Here is a 23,680-nt window from a genome sequence, read left to right on the forward strand (position 1 = left end):
TTTTAAACCTCTCAGCAAGCATAATTTTGACACCTTTCACAACCTCCTCATTGTTACCAGAAATGATAAAATCATCAACAAATACAATTAGAATCACTTTTTCATTTTGTTTTTCCCTTGTGTATTGGCAGTTATCAGCAGGATTTTGTTCAAAACCATTCTCAGTGAGATATGCATGTAACAGAGCATTCCAGTTTCTGCCTGACTGCTTTAGACCGTATAGGGATTTCTGTAATTTGCATACTAGCTTTTCTCCTGTTTCTGACTCTATCTCATAACCATAATTCTAATTTTTTACTTCTTCTTCCATCAAAATGTATGTTACTTTTCTACCAATCTGTATTAGAGAGTCTCATCAGATATGGTATTACAGCTTGGTTTGGTAACCTGTCTGTACAATTAAAGTCCAAACTGGTCCGTCTGATGCAGACCGCATGGAAGATCATAGGGGTGAAAGGTCACCCATCCCTGCAGTCTATGTATGAACAGGCTACTCTAAGGCAAGCCAATAGAATAGTCTCGAAAACAAGAGATCTAATGTACATTAAACTTGAAAATAGTCTGTCTCATCTCTCCCTCCATCCCAACAGGGGGGTAGAGTGACTAGCCTGTGTAGGTGTGACATTGGATTGGCAACCCCCACACACACCATTGAAATGCTAATTGTTGGGGGACCCTGATGTAAACAAGACGAAAGTATTTCTCAGGTCTGCACCCCCTTAACAATTGTATGTATTGAGCTGGACTGTACTGTACCCATTCTGCAATCTGTTAAAATTTGATTTTACATTTACATTTAGTCATCTACCTATTGAAGCGTTGAGAGAAAAAGACAGCCAAGATTGTACTTTAAACTAAATTACTTTTATTTGCCTGTATTCTAATTACATGCAATGCTTTGGTCCAACAAAGTAGAACTGTAATATGTACTTTCTCAGTCAGTGCTAAGTTCACATCAAAACAAAAGTAGAACTGTAATGTGGACTCTCATATTATTAACATTGACAAACATATTTACAATTAGCATTTTATAAAGTAGAACTGTAATGTGTACTTTCTCAGTCAGTGCTAAGTGCAGTCATCTTATGCAGCATCACTTTTCACATCAAAACAAAAGTAGAACTGTAATGTGGACCTTCTCCTATTAATTAACATTGCCAAACATATTTACAATTAGCATTTTATAAAGTAGAACTGTAATATGTACTTTCTCAGTCAGTGCTAAATGCAGTCCTCTTATGCAGCATCACTTTTCACATCAAAACAAAAGTAGAACTGTAATGTGGACTGTGTCACAGGTCAATCACAAATGTCTCTCTAATCCTTGAAAACAATGCTGTTTACATAGCATTTAACATAGCATTAGTTGGTTTTTTTTATTATCCTTTGGCGGAATTATAGGTCAACGTGTAACTTTAATATTTCCGTTGGTGTACTATACTACTGCCGTCCGTCACTGGACCATGCGTGTCCCGACACCGACGCCTGCTGCGCCTGCTGTGTGCTGTGAGTGTCAGTGTTGCTACAGTACAGTCACAGTCGTCAGTCAGTCACACTTATTTAACATGATCAAATAATTATTATAATATTTTTTACTTCACTTTGAAATATTATAGTGAAATATTTTGCAATGTTGTCGCATTTATCTTGTTGAAATCCTCCAACAGGCTCTTTTTTGTAAGTTGACTGGTTTGCACACCAATAATACAGTGCAATAATAGAATAGTAGAATAGATAGTAAAATTATGCAATAGAATGGCCAGAGTAAAATAGTGCTACAGTACAATCAACAGCGGGGTGTATTAGAAGGCTATGGTGAAGAGGTACGTTTTTAGCTTATTTCTGAAAATATTAAGAGATCTAGCTTCCCTAATGTCCATAGGTAGTGTGTTCCATAACTTTGGTGCATAGTTAGCAAAGGCTGCATCACTGATTTTCTTTAGACTGTGGCTCGGAACCTTCAATAGTAGATGATCGCAATGTTTATACTTTGTATATAAGGAGGAGGACCTTGAAATCAATTCTAAATGTTACCGATGATTACTGATGTAAACAGGGGGATCCTGATGTAAACAAGACGAAAGTCTTTCTCTGGTTTGCATCCCCTTAACAATTGTATGTATAATTGTATGTAATTGACAAGGGTGATAAATAGCTGATCTATGGGTGAGATTATGGTGCTCCTTGTCTTCTCTGTGTGCAAGAAAGAAAACAAGTGCTGAAGCACTGGCCAGGTAACACCTGTCATCATCTTGCATTTGGTGTCGTTGCTGTCCACAGATGAAGCGGTCAAGGAGCTTGACTCGACCTTGGTTCTCTGTTGGTCACCATCCTCCTTGGCTGCATCCCTCTCCTTTTTTCACGCCGCTCATGGCGACTGATGTTTGTTGACGTAGATGGTGTAGACTGTGATGTTGAAGGGAATACAGATGGTATGTAGTCTGGGTGTGTTTGGTCATTGACCTTTGCTCCTGAATGAATGAATGAAAACGTTATTAACAGATTGCAGAATGGGTACAATACAGTACGGCTCAATACACACAATTGTTAAGGGGATGCAGACCAGAGAAAGACTTTCGTCTTGTTTACATCAGGGTCCCCCATGCGAGTTCTCTCTCTCTCTCTTGGATCAAATAACAAACTCAGCAAGGCCAACGGCTTCTCTGTTACAGTGGGTGACAATATTGTCACAAGGAAAGATGAAATTACCTACCTGGGTTCCATCCTAGAGGCAAATCTTTCCTGTGACAAAATGGCAACCAATGTAATAAAAAAAAGTCAACCAACGAACAAGATTCTTGTACCGGATCTCCTCTCTGGTAAACAAGAATACCCTGAAGACTCTGGCAGGAGCACTCATTCAAGGGTACTACGACTATGCTTGCACCTCATGGTACCAAAGCACCTCAAAAGTGCTAAAAACTAAATTACAAACATCACAAAACAAACTGGTCAGACTACTGCTTGACCTTACTCCTAGAACCCACCTCACCCCTGCCCACTTTGACTACCTAGGATGGCTTAGAGTAGACGACAGAGTACAGCAACTTGCAATGGGCCTGGTCTACAAGATACTGTACACTACACCACTAAGATACCCATGTACATGTCGAAATACTTCCCAAAGGTCAGTGAATACCACGACCACAACACCAGAGGGAGTTCCACAAATCATGTTCAACCCAGATTCGGCTCAAACAAGGGACTAAACACGTTTCGCAATTATTAAAATGATAATACTTTTATTAATATTAATTAGGCTACTGCTGGCCATTCATCAAGCGAGACATTGCTGATTGTTTATGTATTTTATAAGACAAGACTACAGCAGCCGTGTATCTTGGATGTAATGATTGATTGATTGATTGATTGATTGAAAGAAAATTAACAGATTGCAGAATGGGTACAATACAGTACAGCTCAATAAACACAATTGTTAAAGGGATGCAGACCAGAGAAAGACTTTCGTCTTGTTTACATCAGGGTCCCCCATTTTCAATTCATCATAACATGACATACATGACATACAGATACAGTACTGCTACATCTATACATTTATGACATACCAGATTTACAAATACAGTACTGTTTGTGATACAAAAAGAGTCTAAAAAAGAGAGTATATGATAACGTTATATACTCTCATATATAACATTGATTTAACTGTAGCTACTGTAGCAAGCCAAGTTACTATGGGGGACCCTGATGTAAACAAGACGAAAGTCTTTCTCTGGTCTGCATCCCCTTAACAATTGTGTATATTGAGCTGTACTGTATTGTACCCATTCTGCAATCTGTTAAATAAAGTTTTCATTCATTCGTTCATTCACTTACCGATCTTTGTGCACCTTCTTAGTTCAAGTGTCGAACGAAGTTGGACGTTGAATCTCCATCTGTGATCCTCGAACCGCACGTTTTACATACTGCGATTCGTTTTTTGTTTATCACCGCATAGTTTTTATAACGAAACGCAACAATCCTGGGTAGCATTTTACATTTCGCCGTTCTGAATGAGTGAACTCAGCTGTAACATTACTTCCTGACTGTGGATCGCTCGTGCTATCGCGCAACGTGATTGGTTGTTTCAAAGTGGATCTGGGAAATGAAGTGTGGATTCGCGCAAAATGAATTAATATTTAATAACATTTTTAATCGTTGGGCATGGGGGGAGGTATCAAGTCTTTTCAAGTCAAGTGAAGTTGCGTAGCAACAACAGACAAGAAGTTGACTCAGAATAACCGATATGCCCTACTTTGTTTACTTGTTTATTGCACAATGTCGCTCTATTGGTTGGATTCTTATTATATATTATTACTATTGTATTATGCACATCGTTGCGGGCAATTTCATTTTATAAATAAAAAAAAAATATATATTAGACACGCTGGGATTCAAACCCCGGGCGTCGGCTTGAAAGGAATGGGCATAAACCATTACACCACGGTACTAGACAAAATATATCCATTATATATCCCTTTGACTGCTCCATTCGACAGGTTTTAACTGGTTAATTATTTTATTCAGCAACATTGCTTTAGACATATGGTATGGTATTTATTTTAGACAACAAAACATATAAAGATCGTTATACAGTATACTGTGTAGGACGTTGTAGCGTCCGTCTAATGACTTTGCGCCTCCTGGCGGCATAAAATAGAACAGCAGCCTGGGTTCCTAATTCATTTCAACGACGTGATATCACCGTGCGCGCGTCGCGGCAAAGCTCCCATGAATACTAAAAGCTTCATCTGTATATCCACCAAAATAAATTTTCTTTTGTGGTGGGCCTACCCATTTGTTTATGTATAGATCACGGATTGGGCCTTTAAAAAAATAAAAATAAAATCTATAAATACTACTATAGTTAGGACATCCACACACTGTAAGTCTAATTTTAGTGTGTATAGCCTGAAGTCTTAGAACACTCCAGATAAACCGTTAATTTCTAGGTCATGCTGACAACAGTTAGGCCTTTGTTTACATCTAAATCAGCGAGGTGAACTCCTCCAAGCTCTTTCCTCCACTGCATTATAGGCCTCGCTCGCACCCTTTCATCTCTCGTCCTATCAGTTTGTTTTTACACCCACTCCTCAAGCACAAAGGCGGTGTGTGTGTGTGTGTGTGTGTGTGTGTGTGTGTGTGTGTGTGTGTGCATCTGTGGGGCGGCGTGGCTCAGGGGTAGAGCGGGTCGTCCAATGATCGAAGTGTTGGTGGTTCGAATCCCGCTCAAGCCCATGTCCATCCCACTGCCGTTGTGTCCTTGGGCAAGACACTTAACCTACTTGCCTCGTATGAATGTGTATGCATGTGAATGAATGTTGGTGGTGGTCGGAGGGGCCGTAGGCGTTGATTATTCGCCACGCTTCCGTGAGTCTGCCTCAGGGCAGCTCTGGCTGCAATTGTAGCTTACCACCACCGGTATGACTGTGTATGAACGAATAATGGACTCTGTGAAGCGCTCTGGGTCTCATGAAGAGCGCTATATAAATCCAAGTCATTATTATTATTATTATTATTATTATTATCTGACTGCAACCATGATATGGTAACTTTCCCGTTTCTTAGCCGATTTGGCTCAAACTTGGTGGATAGTTTGGATGGGATTATTATTGTTTAACTTTTTTATTTACAACGTAGGCCCAAAGGGCTCGTAGCCGTCTATAACAGCGTTGGTCTGTCCGTCCGTCTGTCTGTCTGTCCCCGCAGACGTCAGCCAATCAGAGCTAACGATTTCACTGACGCTGAGACAGACGGACAGGCCAGCCAGCCAACCAGCAGAGGCCACCTATAGCTCTGAGCGCTGACGATCAAGCCATGACAGGAATTCACTCGATTCATGGAAATAAATGGGCTAAAAAGGTGTCTTGACGACGGTTTTGTCTGCAAGAGACCAAGCAGCACACAGGAGCCTCCTCCGACCAGGTCCGGTGGCTTTAACGAGGCGCTCAGATGGAAGAGTCTTGCTAATGAAGCTCTGTGCTCTGCGTTGCTGCTCTGCTCTGTGCTTTCAAGGGAGCCATTGTGTTTCGGACAGCTGTGTTGTCACAGGGGTAGCTAACACACATACACACACACACACACACACACACACACACACACACACACACACACACACACACACACATTTAGTCATTTAGCTGACACTTTTTATCCACAGCGACTTACAAATTGTGAACAACAAGTCAGCCGGAGGGGTACACCTCTGGATAATTTGTATTGTTAGTCAAACTTGAGTGCTACACTCTTGAGTGCATAGTAGTGTAGACATATTTGTACATAGACATATTAGCATTGTATGTCTATTGTATAGGGGTGGGAATCGCCAGAGACCTCACGGTACGATACTATCGCGATACTTGCATCACGATACGATAGTATCGCGATACTAAATATATCGCTATGCGCTGAGTATTGCGATCTTAACACTTTGGATGCCACGGATGAATATTCTCTGGTTCAATGCCCACTTACGAGAATATTCGTTAAATGTTCTTTTTTATTTATTTTTTTAGCGATCTGAAATCATATTTCATCAACCGAGTCTACCGTTGGACATTCAGCTGCCACAGGCGCTCAGATGTGAAAAAAGCGCCCCCTATCGTCTCCCAGGTGGTAATTCACCCTTTTGGATGAACTCAATGAAAATGAATGAGAAAAAAATACCCGAAATCCACGTTTTACTTCTCACTCATGCAACCGGCGTCTACCAGCTTCATACTGGACTCTCGGAGCAGCGGGGAATATGTGTTTTACAGTATACACGGTGGATCAATAAAAATATCGATTTTTTTCGAATGGCGATCAGGAATTGGAATAAACCATTTGGATACCATCTGATCTCAGGTAAGGAATCTATGTTATCAGTATTAGGATAATCAGACTCGTTTTCACAGAGATATAAGCTTTTATGTGATTATGTGTTATCGCTGTTTGACTGTGCGCGCCATCAGGAAATAGGAGACTAGATTTTCAGCTTGCGGTCAGAGCGTGCATGCGTACACATAATACTATCGATAATCTAGCGTTTATTTGAAAACGATTCATGACATGGCCGAAAAATGACAACGTTCTAGAATATTCCAGTAAAAGGCGATTATCATGGAATGTCTTCATTTCTCCATGAAAACGAGTGCTTTTCAAAATGCTAGAAAACGGAAATGAAGCGATAAAAAAACAATCTGCTATGACAATGTTGACTGGAAAATGAGTCTTTGATAAGCGACGGGCAGATTAGACACAGCCATAATTTAAAACATAGATTAGGCGATATTAACGCTAACATTTAAGTGGCCCTGGGCATTCAAGGGACTAATAAGGAATTAAGCTTGGGTTCTGAAAGTGTTAATATTGCGATTATTATTTTTTATTTATTTATTACCTTTTTCAACTGCAAAGTAAAACTTTGTCAAAATGTTTTATCTAATAAAATAAAGTTCAGTCTGTTCATCTCACTTCAATCATTTGTATTGCAGAACATGGTATTTTCTCAGCAGACAGATGTAAACACTGTAATCTGTGTTGCATGTACCTGACAAACTGAACTGTTTGTATTACAGTCATATTCCAACTTAACTGAATGCACACGTGTGTGTGTGTGTGTGTGTGTGGACTACTGTACTATTACAGGTATTGAAATAAACAATGCAACTTCCTTATACAAAAAAAGAATAATTATGAATAATTAAATATCGATAATTGGCGTCCCTGTATCGATACAGTATCGCCACGCAAAGTATCGCGATACTACTACGTATCGATTCCCCCCCCCACCCCCAATATCCAACTTAATATGACCTATAGTACAATATCCAAGTCAATATGACCTATAGTACAATATCCAACTCAATATGACCTATAGTCCAATATCCAACTCAATATGACCTATAGTACAATATCCAACTCAATATGACCTATAGTACAATATCCAACTTAATATGACCTATAGTACAATATCCAACTCAATATGACCTATAGTACAATATCCAACTCAATATGACCTATAGTACAATATCCAACTGAATACGACCTATAGTACAATATCCAACTCAATATGACCTATAGTACAATATCCAACTCAATATGACCTATAGTACAATATCCAACTCAATATGACCTATAGTACAATATCCAACTGATTGATTGATTGATTGAAAAGTTTATTAACAGATTGCAGAATGGGTACAGTACAGTACAGCTCAATATACAATTGTTAAGAGGATGCAGACCTGAGAAAGACTTTCGTCTAGTTTCCATCAGGGTCCCCCATTTTCAATTCATCATATGACACACATGACATACAGATAGACAGTACTGCTACATCTATACATTTATGACATACCAGATTTTCAAATACAGTACTGTTTGTGATACTAAAAAAATCCAGAAGAAGAGTATATACATTTGACATAGAAACTGTGCATTGGGGGTGGTTGGGTAGGTGGGGTGGGGCTGTACATTGGAGGTGGGGGGGGGGGGGGGGGGTTGGGTAGGGGGGGGGGGGGGGCACTGTACATTGGAATACTGACATACATTTGACATGGAAACTGTACATTGGAGGAGGTTGGGTAGGTGGGGTGGGGTTGGGTGGGGCTGTACATTGGAATACTGACAAAGCCATGCTTGGTCTTTATTGTACAACTGGGTTAGGACATTTGTAGGGGCCAGTTTTGAATTGCAGTCTCCCGTAGGTGTTCTTTGAGAGTGTTTTTGAAGGTGGGTAGTGATTTACATTCCTTTACAGCTTTGGGTAGGGCGTTCCACATTGTTGTGGCATAATTGCGAAACGTGTTTAGTCCCTTGTTTGAGCCGAATCTGGGTTTTACATGATTTGTGGAGCTCCCTCTGGTGTTGTGATCGTGGTATTCACTGACCTTTGGGAAGTATTTTGACATGTACATGGGTACCTTGGTCGTGTAGTGTATCTTGTAGACCAGGCCCATTGCAAGTTGCTGTACTCTGTTGTCTACTCTAAGCCATCCTAGGTTGGCAAAGTGTGCAGGGGTGAGGTGGGTTCTAGGAGTCAGGTCAAGCAGTAGTCTGACTAGTTTGTTTTGAGATGTTTGTAATTTGGTTTTTAGTGCCTTTGAGGTGCTTTGGTACCATGAGGTGCAAGCATAGTCGTAGTACCCTTGAATGAGTGCTCCTGCCAGAGTCTTCAGGGTATTCTTGTTTACCAGGGAGGAGATCCGGTACAAGAATCGAGTTCGTTGATTGACTTTTTTTATTACATTGGATGCCATTTTGTCACAGGAAAGATTAGCTGAATATGACCTATAGTACAATATCCAACTCAATATGGCCTATAGTACAATATCCAACTCAATATGACCTATAGTACAATATCCAACTCAATATGACCTATAGTACAATATCCAACTTAATATGACCTATAGTACAATATCCAACTCAATATGACCTATAGTACAATATCCAACTCAATATGACCTATAGTACAATATCCAACTGAATACGACCTATAGTACAATATCCAACTTAATATGACCTATAGTACAATATCCAACTCAATATGACCTACTGTATAGTACAATATCCAACTCAATATGACCTATAGTACAATATCCAACTCAATATGACCTATAGTACAATATCCAACTCAATATGACCTATAGTACAATATCCAACTTAACATGACCTATAGTACAATATCCAACTCAATATGACCTATAGTACAATATCCAACTGAATATGACCTATAGTACAATATCCAACTTAATATGACCTATAGTACAATATCCAACTCAATATGACCTATAGTACAATATCCAACTGAATATTACCTATAGTACAATATCCAACTCAATATGACCTATAGTACAATATCCAACTCAATATGACCTATAGTACAATATCCATCTCAATATGACCTATAGTACAATATCCATCTCAATATGACCTATAGTACAATATCCAACTCAATATGACCTATAGTACAATATCCATCTCAATATGACCTATAGTACAATATCCAACTCAATATGACCTATAGTACAAGAGGAGAGTGTTTTCATCATGTGGAGAGGAGAGGAGATAAGTGGGGAGGAGAGGGGAGGAGAGGAGAGGAGAGGAGAGGAGGGGAGGAGAGGAGAGCCAGGGAGAGAGGAGAGGAGAGGAGAGGAGAGGAGAGGAGAGGAGAGGAGAGGAGAGGAGAGGAGAGGAGAGGAGAGGAGAGGAGAGGAGAGGAGAGGAGAGGAGAGGAGGGGAGGGGAGAGGAGGGGAGGGGAGAGGAGAGGAGGGGAGGGGAGAGGAGAGGAGAGGAGAGCCAGGGAGAGAGGAGAGGAGAGAGGAGAGGAGAGACAGGGAGAGAGGAGAGGAGAGGAGAGGAGTAGAGGAGAGACAGGGAGAGAGGAGAGGAGGAGAGGAGAGACAGGGAGAGAGGAGAGGAGGAGAGGAGAGACAGGGAGAGAGGAGAGGAGAGGAGAGACAGGGAGAGAGGAGAGGAGAGGAGAGACAGGGAGAGAGGAGAGGAGAGACAGGGAGAGAGGAGAGGAGAGGAGAGACAGGGAGAGAGGAGAGGAGAGACAGGGAGAGAGGAGAGGAGAGACAGGGAGAGAGGAGAGGAGAGACAGGGAGAGAGGAGAGGAGAGACAGGGAGAGAGGAGAGGAGAGACAAGGAGAGAGGAGAGGAGAGGAGGAGAGACAGGGAGAGAGGAGAGGAGAGACAGGGAGAGAGGAGAGACAGGGAGAGAGGAGAGGAGAGACAGGGAGAGAGGAGAGGAGAGACAGGGAGAGAGGAGAGGAGAGGAGAGACAGGGAGAGATGGCTCTGTGAGGACATCATTATCCAGTCTCCACTTCTTCACCCCATTCAGAGGAAAACAAGGGGGATGATGGACCTTTGTATGTTCCAGGTTTGTAACCAGTGTTGGGCTTGTTACTCCAGAAAATCCATATAATTCCTCGCTACTCGTTACTGGACCCTGTCACACTCGCTCTGGTCATTGGCTTACGCTTAAGGTCCCCAGAGTTTGCACTGAATGCGGACAATCTGCTTTTGGATTCTGTGCCCCCTGACACGTGGAATGTTTTTGCAAAGCACTCAATACTTTAATACCCATCGGTCAGTTTAAATCTATAACGGCCGACCATTTCACCTCAGTCTGTCATCCTTTTTTGATTGATTTGAGTTGTTTAATTTATTGACTTTTCTGTCTTCATATTGTTTTTTGCATTATGCATCGCTCCCCTCTACGTCATTGTAAGTGAGAGCCTGCTCTCAATGTTTCGAGATTGAATGAATGAATTAATTTCAAAAGTAATATTATTACTTCACTTATTACTCTCTGGGAGCAGTAATTCGTTATGTTACTCGTTGCGTTACTTTTGTTACAATTGCTTCCTTTCTTACTTCAAAACGCTGTACAACATAGGATACTTCTGTGTGAATGACCACATCAGGGTAGTAAGTAAGTAGTAAGTAAGTAAGTAAGTAAGTAAGTAAGTAAGTAAGTAAGTAAGTAAGTAAGTAAGTAAGTAAGTAAGTAAGTAAGTAAGTAAGTAAGTAAGTAAGTAAGTAAGTAAGTAAGTAAGTAAGTAAGTAATAATTTTTTTCTTTACTTAATTTGTATTTAATTTTTTTGTCCAACCACGTCAATGTTTCGTTAACCTGTGAAGTGTGAAACCTCTGCCCCCTTTTTGTTTTTCGCCTGGTCCTGGGCACCACCACCTGGGCACCACCAGGAGCTCCTGGTCGGATGACCGCAGTGACCTGCTAGAAGAAAGTGGGTGGATGAGCTCGCTGATGTAATAATAATAATAATAATAATAATAACTTTATTTGTATAGCACTTTTCATACAGAAGTTGCAGTTCAAAGTGCTTCACAACAGTAAAAGAAAATACAGGCATAAGCGAGCGTAAAAAAGGATAGAGAGGTAGCAAGGTGAGGTAAATCACAGTGTTTCACATTAGGATCAGTAATAAAAATAATAAAATAGAATAGATGGAGTATAAAAGTGCGGTTTGATTCAGTTTGAAAATAGGCAAAAAATTATAAAATAGAACCGAGTCAATAAAAAAAAATATATAACAACAGAGCAGTGCATCACTCTTGATACTTTGAGTTTCTTTACAACATTCTAACATACAGCAGAGCAGTGTAGCCCCCCTACGTATGTTAGAATGTTGTAAAGAAACTCAAAGTATCAAGAGTGATGCACTGCTCTGTTGTTATATATTTTTTTACCTCGTAACCTAGAGGTTACGAGGTAACAAGGCCACGACAGGCTCCATCGACAGGCTCCAATAGACCAAGGACATTGTTGACAACTCTTTGTTGTGCTGTTGTTGGTTAGCAGGTGTTTCAGGAGGTTTGAGGTCATATTTTGGAAGTGGAAAGTAAGTGGAGACGGGAGCTCCCTAGAGCAGGTCGTCTGGTAATCTGAAGGTTCCCTGGTTCGATTCCCGCCGCTCCCCGGGGGCGGCGTGTCGAAGTGTCCTCGTCCTTGTCCCCTAATTGCTCCCGATGAGCAGGCCTCCGCCCGTGTGAATGTGTGAGTGAACGGGTGAATGTGAGGAACAGAATTGTAAAGCGGCTTTACCATTTATGATTTACTCTGAAACATTAATTCTACCCAGCAGGGTCGAGGATTCTACCCGCCTCCGTGAAATACAGAGCAGTCGAAGTGAAGGAGACTCATCGGTGCCGTGTCGTCCTTCTGCGAGAGTCCCCGGATAGATTACAGATCGTCAATAATGTTCATGTTGTCATCTTTAGCGTTTTTACAAAATCAAAGTAATGGAGTAGCGAGTTGTTTTTTCGATGGGGTAACTGCAATATTATTATTACTCAACTTGAGGTGGTAATTTGATACTACTCGTTACTGGGGAAAAGCAACATTACTGTAACACGCTACTGTTACCACCCAACGCTGTTTGTAACCTATTTACCAGGCGAGTCCCAAGATCCCTCATCCGCAAGAGAGAGAGAGAGAGAGGGAGGGGGAGGGGGAGGGGGAGAGAGAGAGGGATAGAGAGAGAGAGAGAGGGATACACAGTCACCATACAGTGTTAATTTTTTATTTTTTTTTATCCACTTTTTCTCCTCCTGTTTTTCTGTGTTTTTCTCCCGTCCCAATTTAGTCGTCATGCCAATTCCCCCCTCCCCTTCCTGGTCATTGATCGCATGTTCCCCCCACTGGTCGGTCTAGGGAGGGTTGAAGAATCTATCACATGTCCCCTCCGATACATGCAGAGTCAGCCAGCAACCTCTTTTGACCTGCCAGCGCGGACTCTCATTGGTGAGGTGTAACGTGTGGGAGGCTCACACTACCCTCGCCATCTCCCTCCCGCGCTGTGCAGGCGCCCTGACCGACCTGTAGGAGTCGCTGTTTACAACGACCAGATTACCACCCCATCGACTTCCCTCCCGCTGACTCTGCCAATTGAGCCAGTATGACGGCCGGCCCAAGCCGGAGGCAACGCCGACAGCCGGATGACGACAGTGTTAATTGTTTGTGTGTCAATTAGTCCTGTGTATTGTCATGTCAGAGTTTTGTTGTAATAAGGTTATGTACATTTGTTTATGTTTTTGTTATGTTTATTTTGTCCAGCATGTGGTCTTTGTACTGCACGATTATGTACATTGTTTATTGTTTTTATTGTTCATTGTCTTTGTACTGCATGATTATGTACATTGTTTATTGTCTTTATTGTTCATTGTCTTTGTACTGCATGATTATGTACATTATTTATTGTCTTTATTGTTCATTGTCTTTGTACTGCATGATTATGTACATTATTTATTGTCTTTATTGTTCATTGTGTTTGTATTGCATGTTCTCGGCATGTTTTGTGTTCACATCAACCTGCAAAGGGACTACGGATGGAAATTTGCTTATAGCTACAATCTGGCATGTTTACATATAAATGTTCATTAATGTGCATTGTCCCTATTTTTTTATTAATAAATTGAAACTATGCTACACTAGTATTGCTAGTATAGTAAAAACTAAATTTTTTGTGTTTTTTCTTACATTTGACTGCAGTAAAAACCTGAAATAATAGAGGCCCAAATCAGTTTAGAGTAGGGATGTCCGATATTATCGGCCTACCGATATTATCGGCCGATATCTGCATTAAAATGTGATATCGGAAAATATCTGTATCGGTTTAAAAAAAAAAAGTCAATCTTTTTCATTTCTATAACCTTTATTTACCCAGGCAAGCAAGTAAGAACAAATTCTGATTTTATTTATTGTCAAAAGTATGCATAATGTTGTGTTAATTCCACAACAAGATATATGTAATGTTAATTACCTGAAATTATTAAATTTTTGGGGGGGGGGGGGGGGGGGGACCCTGCATATATCGGTATCGGTTGATATCGGTATCGGAAATTAAGAGTTGGACAATATTGGTATATCGGTATCGGTAAAAAAGCCAATATCGAGCATCCCGAGTTTAGAGTAAAAAAAACCTATGAATAAATTACCACTAGACATAATTCAAGGCCTTTTAGATATTCAAGTTTTCAAAATTATCTTTTTTTCTCAAGAGCATTGTTTAACACAATCTCTGCCATGCAATATGAGCATTTTATAGCTCTGACGCCACCGCTGTAAGCCTATGGAGTCGCTCACCTTCTTTGCAGGGCTATAACTATTTAAATAGTATAGCTATATCTGCATTACTATGGCCCATTCAACATCGGATATCTATCGTTCAGGATGTGGGAACGTTATATTTTTCCATTCATACATTCGTTTAATACCGTCGTGAATATTATAAGTATGTTTTTAGAGTGGTCTGCGGTAATTCCTAGAACGCGAGTTATAGGCCCTGATGCATATTATACTTAATTGATTGGCATTTCGTCCCTATACACGCTACAATTAAAATTTCAAATGCATATGATCGGTATATATTATGCCCCATCATGCATGAAGGAAATGGGGGGGTGGAGGGGGTCGTTTCTGATTAATTGATTGTCAATAACGGCTTTCTTTAGTACAACATCAGGCTCGTGCACACATAGAGCCCAAGGGGTGCTTGAGCACCTGCCTATTTGAGCCCCATAAACAAAAGTTACCTTTTTAAAAAATAAAATAAAAAAAGATAATTTCCGTTACGCATATAGACTGCCCTTCCAACTGAAAAATTTCAGGATAGAATCAAAATATTAGGTAAAGAGAGAGAGATGCCCCATATTCCATTGCAGTTTGCACGGCCTCCTCAGCGTGCCTCTCCGCGGACCTATATATTTTATGCATAGCGTGGGTGGTGATGATGATGATGATAGAAACCGCTGTGGCGCATACAGTTGAATGCTGGTATTACACTCACTGAGGGACACGAAGAAGTCAAGTCAGATGGGATTCGGGAATCTCAAATACAAATCGGGATTGGAATAAAAAATGCATTTATATTAAACAATACAGAATATACAGCACTTCTTGGGGTCTGTAGGGTAAGCACTTATTCCCTCCCCCCTGAACATTTATGGAGATGTATGGGCCTTTTAAGTCAGTGATAAAAGTGTCTTTCAAGGATAAGTGAGCTCCTGCACTGATTATTATAGTTCAATATTCAATATTTGATTAAAAAAAAAAAAAAAGCATAAAAAGGGCCCCCCAGCCTCAACTGTTGTTTACAGTTCTCATATCTAGCTCTAGTTCTCCACATTTGTGTGAAATATCATATAATATATGCTCCAATCATGTTTATTTAATTTTTATTCAATTACTCATTCATGAAAACCTAGGTACAGGCACCAACATCACCATTCTAGGTTCAATAGAATAAAAGTTATGAAGCGTAATTCGAAATAAATACAGAAATTGCAGCCATCTTTGATTTTTGCCATACCAGAATATTCAAAACATCAATATTTGAACTCCAGTTGATTCCTCACACAGTATTAACTTAAAATAGCAATACAAAATTATATTACACAGCAATTGCGTGAACATTAAGACGTTTTTAAAGAATTCATGCTTTTGATTGTGGCCATTTTGGATACATTTTTATTAAATTCAACTGGTTTCTTGACACTCAAGCCAAAATTGTTCTATAGATCCTTATCGTCAAATTAGAAGTGAAAACAAGGGCGGTCAGGTGGCGTAGCGGAGATTGCGCTCGTCACCAACGCAGGAGATGCTGGGTTCGAGCCCAGCTCTCTGCGTTGCTACCAGCTTGGCTTGTCGTTCATACTAATACAATTGGCAGTATTAGGGGGTGGGAAGCTGGTGGGTGGGAATCTGGCGTTGTGGACAGCGACGCCTACAGGTCAGGTCTCGGCGCTTGCTCAGCGGGGCAGGACTTGGTGGAGATAGCATGCCCTCCCACGTGTTACACTCCACCAATGAGAGTCCTCGCTGCCAAGTGAAAAAAGCGTCACTGGCTTGACGGTGCACGTATCGGAGGAAGCGTGCGATCGACTCGGGACGCCCTTGTACCGACTCGTGGGAGAACATGCGAACAACAACCAGGTAGGGGAGGGGGGGAATTGGCACAACGACTAAAATTGGGACGGGGAGAAAATCAGAGAAAAATAGGAGAAAGAGGAGGTACAAAAAAAATTAAAAGTGAAAACGAAACTTTTGCATATACATTTTAAATGACTGAGTGTCCAGGCACCCCACTATCAGAAAAGTGTGTTTTCTGGTCAGCAGGAGATGTGCATCTCTGGCAGCTTATGGTCAGTGGCATTGTTCGTCAAATAGTGTTGAACTTGAGTGTTACACCCTGAGTGCATAGTATAATAGACATATTAGCATGGTAGGTAGTAGTATACGAATAGTAACATAGTACATAGTAGTAAGGTACTAGTAAAAGACAGTTATGTATATATATATTATATTGTAGAAATCATCGGAATAGAGAAACGCACAATTTCTATCAGTTGACAACACAAAGCTGTGTGTCATTTATTTCAGCTGTCAGAACTATGCCGGGCTAGCTTCTGACAGCTCGTAGTAATCAAACATTTATCAATGAAACCCCACACAGGGCGTCTCCTCTCAGCTCAACCCCAAAACCAACCTCCTTAACACTTTGAGAGCCAGCCGTGTTTTCCTTTTTACCCCCTTGAATGCCCACATCCACTCCATGTTAACGTTAATATCGCCTAATCTATGTTTTAAATTATGGCTATGTGTCTAATCTGCCCGTCGCTTATCAAAGACTCATTTTCCAGTCAACATTGTCGTGGCAGTTTGTTTTTTTATCGCTTCATTTCCGTTTTCTAGCATTTTGAAAATCACTTGTTTTCACGGGAAAAACAACACATTCCATGATAATCGCCTTTTACTGGAATATTCTAGAACGTTGTCATTGTTCGGCCATGTCATGAATCGTTTTCAAATAAATGCTAGATTATCGATAGTATATGTGTACGCACGCACGCTCTTGCGGCGAGCCGAAAATCGAGTCTCCTATTTCCTGACGGCGCGCACAGTCAAACAGCGATAACACATAATCACATAAAAGCTTATATCTCTGTGAAAAGGAGTCTGATTATCCTAATACTGATAACATAGATTCCTTACCTGAGATCAGATGGTATCCAAATGGTTTAGTCCAATTCCTGGTCGCCATTCGAAAAAAATCTAAATTCTTATTGATTTACCGAGTATACTGTAAAACACATATTCCCCGCTGCTCCGAGAGTCCAGCATGAAGCTGGTCAACGGCGGTTGCATGAGTGAGAAGTAAAACGTGGATTCCGGGTTTTTTTTTCTCATTCATTTTCATTGAGTTCAATCCAAAAGGGTGAATTACCATCTGGGAGACGATAGGGGGCGCTTTTTCCACATCTGAGCGCCTGAGGCAGCTAAATGTCCAACGGTAGACTTGCTTGATGCAATATGATTTCAGATCGCTAATAAAAAAAAACTAATAAAACTAATATTCTCGGGCGTGGGCATTGGGCGGTTAAAGCTGAGGTGCCTTGCTCAAGGGCACAGCTAGCCGGCACGTGCACACATAGAGCCCAACGGGTGCACAAGCACCTGCCCTTTTGTGCCTCATAAAAAAGTGCTCTTTTTATGCCAATTATTTTGACCATATTTTCTTTTTTACCTCCATATAGAGAGAGTGATCTGCAATCTGCTTGGGTTGGGGGTGCAATTCCTAACAGGCTCAACCATATGGATAAAAGTTCCCATATTATGTGCATTACACAAACTAAAAACAGATATTACATTACATTACACAAACTAAAAACAGATATTACATTAGTAATGTAATATCTGTTTTTAGTTTGTGTAATGTAATGTAATATCTGTTTTTAGTTTGTGTAATGTACATTACACAAACTAAAAGCAGATATTACATTACATTACACAAACTAAAAACCGATATTGTCTGAATTACTAGAAGAAAGAAATGCACCACCTTTGGCTGATTCTTCTTAGGATTTATTTTGGTCTAATAAATGTTTAAGGTTCTTAGATGGATCCCCTGCTGCCTCCTCCTCCTCTTCCTCCTCCTCCTCCTCCTCTTCCTCCTCCTCCTCCTAATCCTCCTCCTCCTCCTGCTCTTCCTCATCTTCCTCCTCCTCTTCCTCATCTTCCTCCTTCCTCCTAGTCCTCCTCCTCCTCCGCATCTTCCTCCTCCTCCTCTTCCTCCTCTTCCTCATCCTCCTAGTCTTCCTCCTCCTCCTGCTCTTAATCCTCCTCTTCCTCCTCCTGCTCCTGCTCCTCCTTTTCCTCCTCCTAATCCTCCTCTTTGTCCTCCTGCTCCTAATCATCTTCCTCCTCCTCCTCTTCCTCCTGCTCCTCCTCCTCCCCCTCCTCCTAATCCTCCTCCTGCTCCTCCTCCTCCTCCTCCTCCTCCTCCTCCACGGGGAGCGGTGTACTGGCTCATGTTAGGCAGGCCATGCATTATGCAGCAGCTTAGGCCCCAGCGCTGGGTCTTCATGTCCTCGGCTACAGTCCACCTGTCGCTGCTCTGGTCGTAGCGCTCCACGTTGGAGAGGGTGGTGAAGTCCTTGAAGCCTCCGACCACGAAGAGCAGGTCGTCCAGCACTGCGATGCCAAAGCTGCTGCGGGGGGTGAGCATGTCGGGCAGGGCACTCCAGGAGTCAGTCAAGGGGCTGTAGGCCTCCGCGCTACGCAGGGCGTTTTCACCATCAAACCCTCCCACCTGAGGACAGGACATGAGAGGAATGTTTTAGTGTGTGCTTAAGGCAGGCAGACACTGTATTAATCCATTTAGGGAAATGAGGGCATCACAGAAGCATTGGAAGTCAAATGATACATATCTATAAAAATATCTAGTATAAAGCATTTGTCTCCGTGTGCACCTACCGCATAGACTTGTCCACCGTACGCAGCCACTCCCACTCCGCCACGCCAGCTGCTCATGGGGGCGATCAGAGTCCACTGGTCGGTGTCTGGGCTGTAGCACTCAGCTGTGAGCAGACACTCCGTCCCGTTGTCGCCACCACAGATGTAAACCTGTAATAAGAAAGAATATTCTAATTTAGTTTATATATTCCAATTTATTTCATTCTACTTTAATTGTCTGTTAATGTTGATGCACCAAAGGACCCAGACAAATTTTTTGTATGTGCAAGCTTACTTGGCAATAAAGACATTTATGATTTCTGATCTAACGTTCCTTGTGTTCATCGACCACCTTGTGCCCCTCAGTTCCACCCACCTTGCCGTGGAGGGCTGCTGCCCCGGCGCCGCTCCTGTGCTCCAACATGGGTGAGATCAGTGTCCACTGGTTGGTTTCAGGCTCATAGCGCTCGGCGGTGTTCAGTACCACGTGTCCGTCCCACCCTCCCATGGCGTAGATACAGCCGTCCAACGCGACCACGCTGACGTCAGAGCGGCGTGAGTGCATGGGAGCCGCCTGCAGCCAGCTGCGAGTGACGGGGTTGAACCTGCACACACTGCTGAAATTATTGCCGTCCCGGCCGCCGACGCAGTAGACCAGACCGTGGAGATAAGCGGTGCCGTGGAAGGTCCGGGGACTCTCCGCCTCAACGCTCACGTCCATCCATCCACCGGCTCGGATATCGTAAGCCTCCATGCAGGGGCGGAACTATGGGGGGAGACACATGGGACATGTCCCCGGCATGTTTTCAGAATGCAGTTATTTTGTACCCTGCACGATAATAAACGGTGACGCGACGTGATAGGACCACACGGAAAACGGCTGCTTGTCCATCTCTGAGCCGTCATGCAAAGTCAAGTAGCCAGGTGAGCACCCGGCGCTAAGTACTTAGCTGTCTTTGCATATCAACAACAGCCCAGTCTTCAGGTGTGCTCAAATAGGCTACATAACACCCCTCCCCAGTTTGGTGTGAAACTGTGAACGACTGAGATTGCCATGAAATGCAACAGCATTGCTTGGTGTCTGTGAAATATCTGTCTGTCTCTCTGTCTGTATTTAAAAGCCTCTAGGCTGTTGTTTTATACATTGTAGATAATAAATAGCGCGATCTCTCTCTCTCTCTCTCTCTCTCTCTCTCTCTCTCTCTCTCTCTCTCTCTCTCTCTCTCTCTCTCTCTCTCTCTCTCTCTCTCTCTCTCTCATACACACACTACGCAGTACGCACGTTCCGAGACTCGCGTGGCATTATGACTTGTCATCAAATGCACTCACAACACACACATCCACATGCACACACTCACTTTAAACAAATAACACACTGCAGCACCCACTCTCCACACTTTAGAACACCTAAACACACTTTATATTTATTGGTAAAGGATTTTGCACTACAACCCATACCTCAGTACACCTTACTGTAAATTGTACCTCATCCCATTTCTGCTTTGCACTATATAGTATTGTATATTAGTATATTGCATAGTATATTGTATATTGTATGGTAACTCAGTTACTCTATTCTGCATTGAACATTGTACATATGTATATACTGAACACTGTGTCTACGTACGTGACTTCTATTTTACTTCTATTTTTACATGCTATACTATTTTATTTAATTTCATACTTATCTTTTGTCTAGCACAGTCTCTGAAGCGTAACAGAAAGAAGCATTTTGTATAAAAGTATTCTGTACTTCTGTATGACAACTATTAAAGAAACTTGAAACTTGAATTGTATAGAAACAACTCACCAAAATTGCACAACTGATTTTTTTTTAACTCTATAAGGGGGCACCCCCCCCTTCACCCCCCCTCCCCCCACCACCATACAACTATACGTAGCACCCCTCCGCCACTGACCACGCCCCCAAATGTGTCCCCTCCACCACTGACAACAAAGTTACGCCCTTGCCTCCATGCCAATGGTCGTGCTGCCGCCACTCCAGCCTCCGATGGCCAATAGGACCTCCTGTGGCAGGCGTGGACGCGTCAGGGGGTTTGGGAGCCTGTCGGAGCCAGGGGGGTTCAGGACGCTGAGGATGAGGGGCCTGCAGTCGTGGCTGTCCCTCACCACAGGGTTGTTCTGGACGTTGTTCAGCAAGTAGTCAGGCCTCATCAAGCCCATGCGAACCTGGGAAGAGAAGCAGACAGCGGGTACAACTTAGACATCGGTTGTAGACTGTTTCTGTTGCTAGGGAACAGTTTGGACCCAAATGTTTGAGAACCACTGTACTAGGGAACCTAGTGTTGTTTTAATGTAATGCACAGTAATACAATTAGTTACCTTGGGCAGCAGCAAAGGGATGTGTGTTTTACGCTCCTCACGGGAGTGGTCGATCCAACGGAGGACGGCCTCGAACACCATCTCCTCGCTCTTCACGTTCAGATCATCCCTCTCGATGATGTCCACCAGTTGCTGCAGGGACAGCTCCACAAACTCCTGTGAGACGTGCAACATCTCCTCAAAGTGGCACACGATGAAGAGATGGGCCTTGCGCCTCAGGTCAGGGCAGCAGTAGATGTCCGCGAACCTCCAGATGCCGACACAGTTTTCCAGAGACAGCTGGCCTTCTAGGAAGTCAGAGCACGCTCCTACTATGCCAGTGACGAGAAGCTGGTTTGCAGCCACCAGAAGCTCTTTCACGTTCTCTGCTGTCACCAGCACAAAGTGTGTGTAGGCGTACTCTATGATGAGCTGCATCATACCCGGGGACACCCCAGGGATAGTGTAGACTGCTTTCTCTGAGTCGCTCCAGCGAGTGAAGAGGGCTCTGTGGGACGCAGAGTATAGAGATATCTGATGAGTAAACAGTAAGCAACATTCTGTCCTGTGTAGTAATATATTTTCACTGTAGAAGTACAGGGTCTTAGCACAGTAGAAGTATAGTATATTCTTACAGTAGAAGTACAGTATAGTATCTTTTTACAGTAGAAGTACAGTATAGTATCTGTTTACAGTAGAAGTACAGTATAGTATCTTTTTAGTACAGTATGGTATCTGTGTACAGTAGAAGTACAGTATAGTATCGTTTTACAGTAGATGTACAGTATAGTATCTGTTTACAGTATAAGTACAGCATAGTATCTTTTTACAGTAGAAGTACAGTATAGTATCTTTTTACAGTAGAAGTACATTATAGTATCTTTTTACAGTAGAAGTACAGTATAGTATCGTTTTACAGTAGAAGTACAGTATAGTATCTGTTTACAGTAAAAGTACAGTATGGTATCTGTTTACTAACCAAGCTAACCTGAACCAAGCTAACCTGAACCAAGCTAAACTTACCTGAAATAGGTGCTGCAGCCACACAGAATTGCCTTGTGGGCGTTAAACTCGGTGCTGTTGACTTTAATAACCACATCACAGAACCTTCCCTCCAGACGCAGCTCATTAAGGATTGTACAGGACATTGTTTCCTTTTCCATGTGGGGATTTTAAATTGTATCTACAGAATATATTCAAGCTTACAGACAAGTAGCCGGAAACAACAAGTGAGATCTTGACTTGTCTTCTGAGATCTGAGATCTTCTGAGAGAATTGTTGAATATAATATATTCTAGAACAGTATATTATACTGTACACAATGTTCTAGAATGTCCTATTATGACATCATACTGTGACATGACAAATGTTCTAGAATGGTCTATTATGACATCATACTCTGACATCACAAATGTTCTAGAATGTTCTATTATGACATCATACTGTGACATCCAGTGATGTCACGTTACTAACAGTGTTTGTTTTTTCAGTAACGAGTAATCTCTTCCAATCTTAATAACGCCGTTACCGTTACTGCCAAAAAATGTGGCGCGTTACTATGATTGAAGCTGTTTTTTTCATCAGACAGATCTCTGCGCCGAGAAGCAATACTTTTTTTCCTTGGTTAGTGGGCAGCGCACGATTGGCTGAGGTTGAGTAAAATGTCATGGTAAGCCAATCAGAGGTAGAGGTGGGCGGGTGTTCGAAAGAATCCAGAGTCTGACAGTGACAACACAAGCGAGTTCAGTCAACGTGAGACCGCGGGTCCGTGTACGTTTTGATAGTTTGTTTGGCGAGCCCAAATAATCCAAAACGAATCCAACAAATAACACAAGCGAGCAGTCAATGACAGGCCGCGGGTCCATGAGCGTTTTTTGTTCGCCTCTTGTGTTAGTTGTGATGGAGCGCAGGGCACTATACAGCCTTATCAACATAGTGCTGCACTTCCTGGTTCGGCATTGGCGTGTAACTTCTTCATTCTTCCCACCAACGTGGCGATGGCTTTTTTTTCTATGAAAAAAAAACATTGTAGTCTACAAAAGGCATCTGCAATAATTAAGTCAATCCAGGTGATACTATATAATACTACAACTCCCACGAGGACTGGGTGCGCACA

General features: G+C 42.1%; 1 protein-coding gene across 1 annotated transcript in view; it reads left to right on the top strand.

The window, feature by feature from the left end:
• The window catches only part of LOC311247899 (malonate--CoA ligase ACSF3, mitochondrial-like), a gene marked incomplete at its 5' end in the record, with an annotated part of 103,362 nt that overhangs the window by 5,260 nt on the left and 74,422 nt on the right, over positions 1-23,680 (top strand).

This window comes from Notolepis coatsorum (assembly GCF_963971535.1).
Source record: "Notolepis coatsorum genome assembly, contig: SCAFFOLD_501, whole genome shotgun sequence".
In the NCBI taxonomy this organism is placed as follows: Eukaryota; Metazoa; Chordata; class Actinopteri; order Aulopiformes; family Paralepididae; genus Notolepis; species Notolepis coatsorum.